Consider the following 6657-nt stretch of genomic DNA (forward strand, 5'->3'; position numbering starts at 1 on the left):
GCACGGGGTAGCCGATGAAACCCTCATCAACATGAATTCGGTGGATTAGACATTTATCACCCACTTCCCCTACGTAACAAGGTTTGTACCCCGGGGTAGCCGAGTGCACTCCCTCGTGAAATAGGTTTTCATGGTTTCTACTATTTGGTAAGGCTATGTCTCAATTGATTGTTTTAGCGAGAGGTCATGTCAATTTATTATCTATCACGTTTTAAGTGAACTAAAGCGGTGAACTACGATAATTTTAATTGACACGGTCGATTAACTCGATAAAGATGACAATGCATGTTTTAGTAATGGCGATTTAGCGATGCATGTGACATAAAATAAAATGCAAGCATAAAAATAAATAAATCCTAGTATGGCCTTTCCTAAAATAGAAAAACTATTACATATTCGGAAACCAACTCCATTGGTCCCTTGAACTTCGGTTGTGGCACGCATCTCGAGGTAACACCGTCTTTATGTATCGCCATCTTGAAGAAATCCGTCTTTGGGAACTCCGAGATAAATTAAATTACATAGCAAATTACATAATTTCCTATTATACATTTGTAACTAAAATAAAATAAATCTATTAAATTACAAAACGGTGATACGAGATCACAATAAAATTACAACCGAATCGATATTCCCATTCATTTCGGGAAATACCAATTAAAATCTAAGGCCATACTAAGTAAAATTACATAATTCAAAAATTACATAAATTAAAATTATGACAATCATAAAGAAAATGCAGCATTATAATATGTATGAACATGCTCAATTTTATGCTAAATCGCCGTTAATTAGCCAATATCGTATATTACTCGATTTTTACGGATTTGCGTGATTTCAACATTTTATAATCACAAAAATTACATAAATTCATATTTATGCATAAGTTAATTACCCTAACCTCTTAGGACTCAAAATTTAGTCTTCACTAATAATTTGACCATAATTAACTCATATTTATAAAATTGTTCATTAATGGACTAAAAATTACAAAAATAAGCTATAAACTTCAAATAAATCACAAAATTTCAAATAAATTCAAAATTTGAAATTTAAACTCATGAACATTCTGGAAAAATACCATGACACTCATAATGTTCAAAACCTTTGGTCAAAAATTTCGAAATTTTTCCGGACAAAACAATGTTGCGGTTTATCGGTTTTTAATAAAATAATCATAAAAACATGGGAAAAATTATATTCATTAACTTTTCAATTTTAGATCTGAAAAAGATAATAAAATGCAATATTGGACATTTTTCCTTAGTCATAGATTATGTTTTATTAATTTTCACTAATAATGTCACTATTTATGCTATATTTCTTCAAAAATCCATAAATCATGCAAAAAGACTTCACTATAGCCCATTATTTTATACACATCTTGTAAAATTGCATGTGACAACATATTAAATTTCTATGACCAGATTCGAAATTTAACTCATATTAACCTATTTTTCACCTAAATCCGAATTTAATAATGAAAAATCCATTTTTCGAGCATAACAAGTCCAAAAATTATGAAAATTTACAGGTTATCTAAAAATAATATATGTGACAACATATCCAAAAATCACTGGAAAATTCGAAGTATAGCAAATTTTAGACCGAAAATGACATTTTTACTCATAAAATCATATTTAAATGCCATTATTGTATTATATGAACAATAAAAATCCGTAAATTTAACCAAAATATCCTAAAACATTTTAGGACCAGAAATTTTAACATGCATGAATTAATTTCGTGATATATCATAATAACACAAATTTTACAAGTTTTATATGTTAATCTTTATAACTCGGAAAAACTTTTAACCGATTTGCATGCAAACAACCATGGCTCTTGATACCGATTGAAGGAAAAGTAGATCTATATACTTACATATTCATATATGTTTTAATTTAATTTGTCATAAAATTAAAGATTGATCTTATGCATGCAAACATTAAAACAAAATAAGGAAGAAACATTATTCTTACATTGTATTTTCGGTTTATGGGCACAAGAGAGATCACCTTTCTCTCTTGTTCTTGTGCTTTCCTTTAATGGAAGAACTAAGATCCAAGTGTAGGATCTCTCCCAAAGCTTAATACCCAAGGCTTACTCTTAATTAAAATTAATATTATAAGAACTAGTACAATATTAATCTTGTAGAAAAATGACCCAAAATATTACAAAACACTTAATATTTTCGGTTTGGGAGAGAAGAAGAAGAGAGTTATTTTTCTCTCTAGAATTCTTATTTTTTGGATAAGTGGAAGAATCAAAAATACATCTATAACAATATTGAGTATATGGTGAAAAGGAGAGGAAAAACCAATTGTTTTTGGCCTCTAGAAAACCGGGTGGGAGAGAGGGCAAAGCGGAGCCAATGCATGCATAAATTGTTCTTCACAATGAGCATTAGGTTTGCATGGCTAGTGACTAGGGTAATCATCATGCCCTCCACCAATATAATCAACATATAATTAGCTTAATCCTCACCTAATTTTCGGTCCATATGGATAATATGGAATCCATATTATTTTTGTCAATTGTCAAAATGTCACATGTCACATGAAATTGCTATGTATTTTTAACAAATTAAAAATCAACGTATTAATAAAAATACGTCATATACAAAAATCGACTTAGTAATTTCATAATTACTTGTACCAAAATATTTTACCATTTATAAATCACAACAGATTGTATTTATAATAATTCATTCAATTTCAATTGTTTCTTTAAACAATAATTTCATCCGAGTAATGATACAATTCGATTACTCAGACCGTATCTCATTTAATCACATTTCAATGTGATACGTAAATTTTACTTCCAAAATCGTCCGTCAATTTTCAAGTAATTTAATTAACTCGTAACATTATACGATTAATTAAATGATCAATTAAGAGTGTTGCCCTATAGGTATGACCTAGGGGATCAACTGATCACCACCGTCGCACGACAGTAATGTCAAACTCTAGTCAGCCAATCATTACCGATATATGTTGACGGTTGTGATGAAAATTACTTCCCCATTGTATTCTTTATAATGAGATTTAAACATGTGATCATCATGATCAACAGTCGTGATCACATTATTGTCGGAGGACACATATTCCAACATGAGTATGACGAGATTAGCGAGCTTGAAGAACAAGTTGAATATGCCATGAGAATGGAATGTCTAATGGAAATGGAGCAAGTCCTTAGTGAATCCTCAATGATGGAAGAAAGTGAGGTACAAACTCCAACTCTAAAACCTCTTCCCCCAAATTTGAAATATGTTTACGTTGATGAATCTAAAACTAAACCCGTGATTGTTAATGACAAACTTGATGAGAACCAATTGGAAAGTTTGCTTGATGTGTTAAAACAACATTAAAAGGCTATAGGTTATAGTCTAGATTATCTTAAGGGGATAAGTCCCAATTTTTGCATGCATAGAATTCATCTAGAAGAGGACCATAGGCATACCATCTAATCCCAAAGGAGATTAAACCCCCACATGCAGGAAGTTGTAAAAGCGGAGGTTATGAAATTACTTGATGCAGGAATCATATATCCTATATCGGATTCCAAGATTGTTGAGATGGATTTTGCTACTCCAAGAATTTGATTTAGAGATAAGAGACAAAAAGGGAGCCGAGAATGTGGTGGCGGACCACTTGTCAAGAATTCGATTCCATAGTGATGAAGGAGAAACACGATCAATGACTCCTTCCCCGATGAGATCTTAATGGCCATCTAATCACAACTTGAGAGGCAAACCACACCATGGTTTGCCGACTATGATAACTACATTGTGGGAGGAGTCCTTCCTCCAAATTTGAATTACAATCAAATGAAGATATTCTTTTTTGAAGTAAAGAGGTACTTTTGGGATGATCCCAATCTTTACAAGGAATGTAGTGAAGGACTTTACCAAAGATGCATATGACAATGGGAAGTTCAAGGTGTTTTGGAGGGATGCCATTCGTCCCCATATGGAGGACATCATGGAGCACGAAGAACTATTGCTAAAGTCCTTCAATCGCGCTTCTTTTGGCCTAGCATGTTTGAAGATGCTAGAGAATTTATTCTCCATTGTGATCCTTGGCAAAGAACAGGGAATATTTCTTAGAGGAATGAGATGCCACACCGAGGAATATTGGAGGTAGAAATTTTCGATGTATGGGGAATTGACTACCAAGGACCATTTGTATCATCTCAAAGAAACAAATACATTCTTGTAGCCGTTGATTATGTATCAAACTGGGTAGAAGCAATTGCTACTCCAACCGATGATGCCAAAACGGTCACTAAACTCCTCAAGAAAATTATCTTCCCAAGATTTGGAGTCCCTAGGGCAATCATTAGTGATGGAGGGACATATTTCCATGAAAAGAAGCTTACATCTCTTTTGGCAAAATATGGTGTTCAACATAGAACCGGCTTGGGATACCATCCTCAAACAAGCGGTCAAGTGGAAGTTTCAAATAGAGAAATCAAACAAATCCTTGAGAAAGTTGTCAGTAAGACTCGTAAGGATTGGAGTATGAAGCTTGATGATACTCTTTGGGCTTATAGGATGGCCTATAAGACTCCCATAAGAGCCTCCCCTTACAAGCTAGTACATGGAAAAGCATGTCATTTGCCAATTGAGCTAGAATACAAAGCTTTTTGGGCAATCAAAGCTCTCAACCTTGATCTCAAGCTAAGTGGCCAAAAGAGGATAATGCAAATCCAAGAGTTGGAGGAATTCCGACTACAATCCTATGAGAATGCCAAGATCTACAAGGAAAGGACAAAGTTGCTTCATGATAAGAGAATCAAGCAAAAGGCCTTACACAAGGGAGGCAAAGTCCTTCTATTTAACTCCCGATACCGACTCTTTCCCAGAAAATTGAATTATAGATGGATGGGACCCTATGTGATCACCGAGGTAGGAAAATATGGAGACTTCGAGATAATGTCGGAAGACGGGGACAAATTCAAAGTCAATAGCCAAATGTTGAAACCGTATTATGAAGGAGCATTGATTGGAGAAGTCGAGGTCATCTACCTTAGGCCTCTCCCTCCATGAGAAGATCATAAAAAAGAGAGTTTGGTGTAATGCCCTCCAAAACCATTTGTAAATATTCTAACTCTTCTTACTTGCATTTTCATCATAAGCATGATTCTTTATATGAGAGTAGTGAGGGAGGGTCACTAACCCTTTTTGATGAATATAGGATTTAGAAATTCAGGTGTGGGGAAGTGCTCTCATCAATTGAGAAAGAAGAGGACCAAAAAGGAAGAGATTCCCATGGGCAGACCTGGGCCCGTGAGAAAGACAGGCAACCCGAGCGTGCCAGTGAAGAGCCGCTCGTCTTGGCATGTATCCGAGCGTTCTGGATACAATCCGCTCGTCTTGGGGTACCTGGAAGCTGAAGAAACTGCGCTGACTATGTATCCGAGCGTCCCCTGGATAAGACGCTCGTCTCAAGCAAAGACGCTCATCTCACTGAAAATCCGAGCGTCCTGGCTACTTCAAAATATGGGAATTTACTCTGACCGTGGATCCGAGCATGCCGTGAGCGATCCGCTCGTCTCCGGAAGCTATGATCCGAGCATCCCGTGCTCGATCAGCTCGTCTCCCTGCCGTCCTACTCTTCTATTTTCTCAACAATTAAAACACCTCCCCACTACACATTTCGTGACTCCTCATCCTTCCTTCCTATATAAAACATAAAACCCCCTCACATATAACCCACAACACATCAAAAGCATCCACTTATCTCTCTAATTCAAAAACCCCCAAAACCTAGGGTTTTCAAAAACGACCCCAAATTACAAAGAACATTCTCATCAACAAATCAAATTCATGATCTATTTCAAGATGAGACCTACAAGGTCCTTACCTAGAGAAAGGAGGAGAGCTAGAGTGATTGGAAGTTCCTAAACTTCCCACCTCAACACTCTAAGAAGGGAAAATAAAGAAGTTGTAGATCTCTCAAGACTCAATGAATTTTGAAATATTGAATTTGTTAATGATGTCCAAAGGCTTGTCTTTCATCGTTTACTCGGTAAGAACATTCTACCCACTAAATTTGTTTGTCATGACACCTTGAGAAAACTTGGCATCTACGATCAAACCGAGGCACTATTCGAGCTATTTGGCCTTTCTAGTATGTTCAATATGCATGAGCTCACCTATAGGCCTTTGGTTCTTGAGTTTTTGAGCTTCCTAAAGATCTCCACTTTAAACAATACAATTTGCATGCAATTCCGTCTTGAAAATGAAACCCGGATGATGAAATTGGTAGAATTTGCAAGTGTACTAGGTCTCGATGTTTCGCCTACCCGAACATCTAGACCTCGAAAATACTCTATAGCACCCCTTTGGCGAGCTTTAACCGGTTGAGACTTTACTTACATCAAAGAATGCTCAACCTCATACATTCAAAACCCCATCATTCGGTGCACCTTTTGGTTCCTCACGGGCACACTTCTAGCCCGCCGCAATCCCGCGGTCATCAACGAACTCGACGTTGTTTTCATGGAATCTTGTCTAAAAATACAAGGGCGGAGTGGTTACCACTTTAATGCACCCCTAGTACTCCTTGAGAAATGGGTCAAGTTTAGGAATGGGGATGATAATGGCAAGATACATATTGTTAGTGGAGGGTTAGTAACCAAGCTTGCAAA

Source organism: Silene latifolia, chromosome X, assembly GCF_048544455.1.
Source record: "Silene latifolia isolate original U9 population chromosome X, ASM4854445v1, whole genome shotgun sequence".
NCBI lineage: Eukaryota > Viridiplantae > Streptophyta > Magnoliopsida > Caryophyllales > Caryophyllaceae > Silene > Silene latifolia.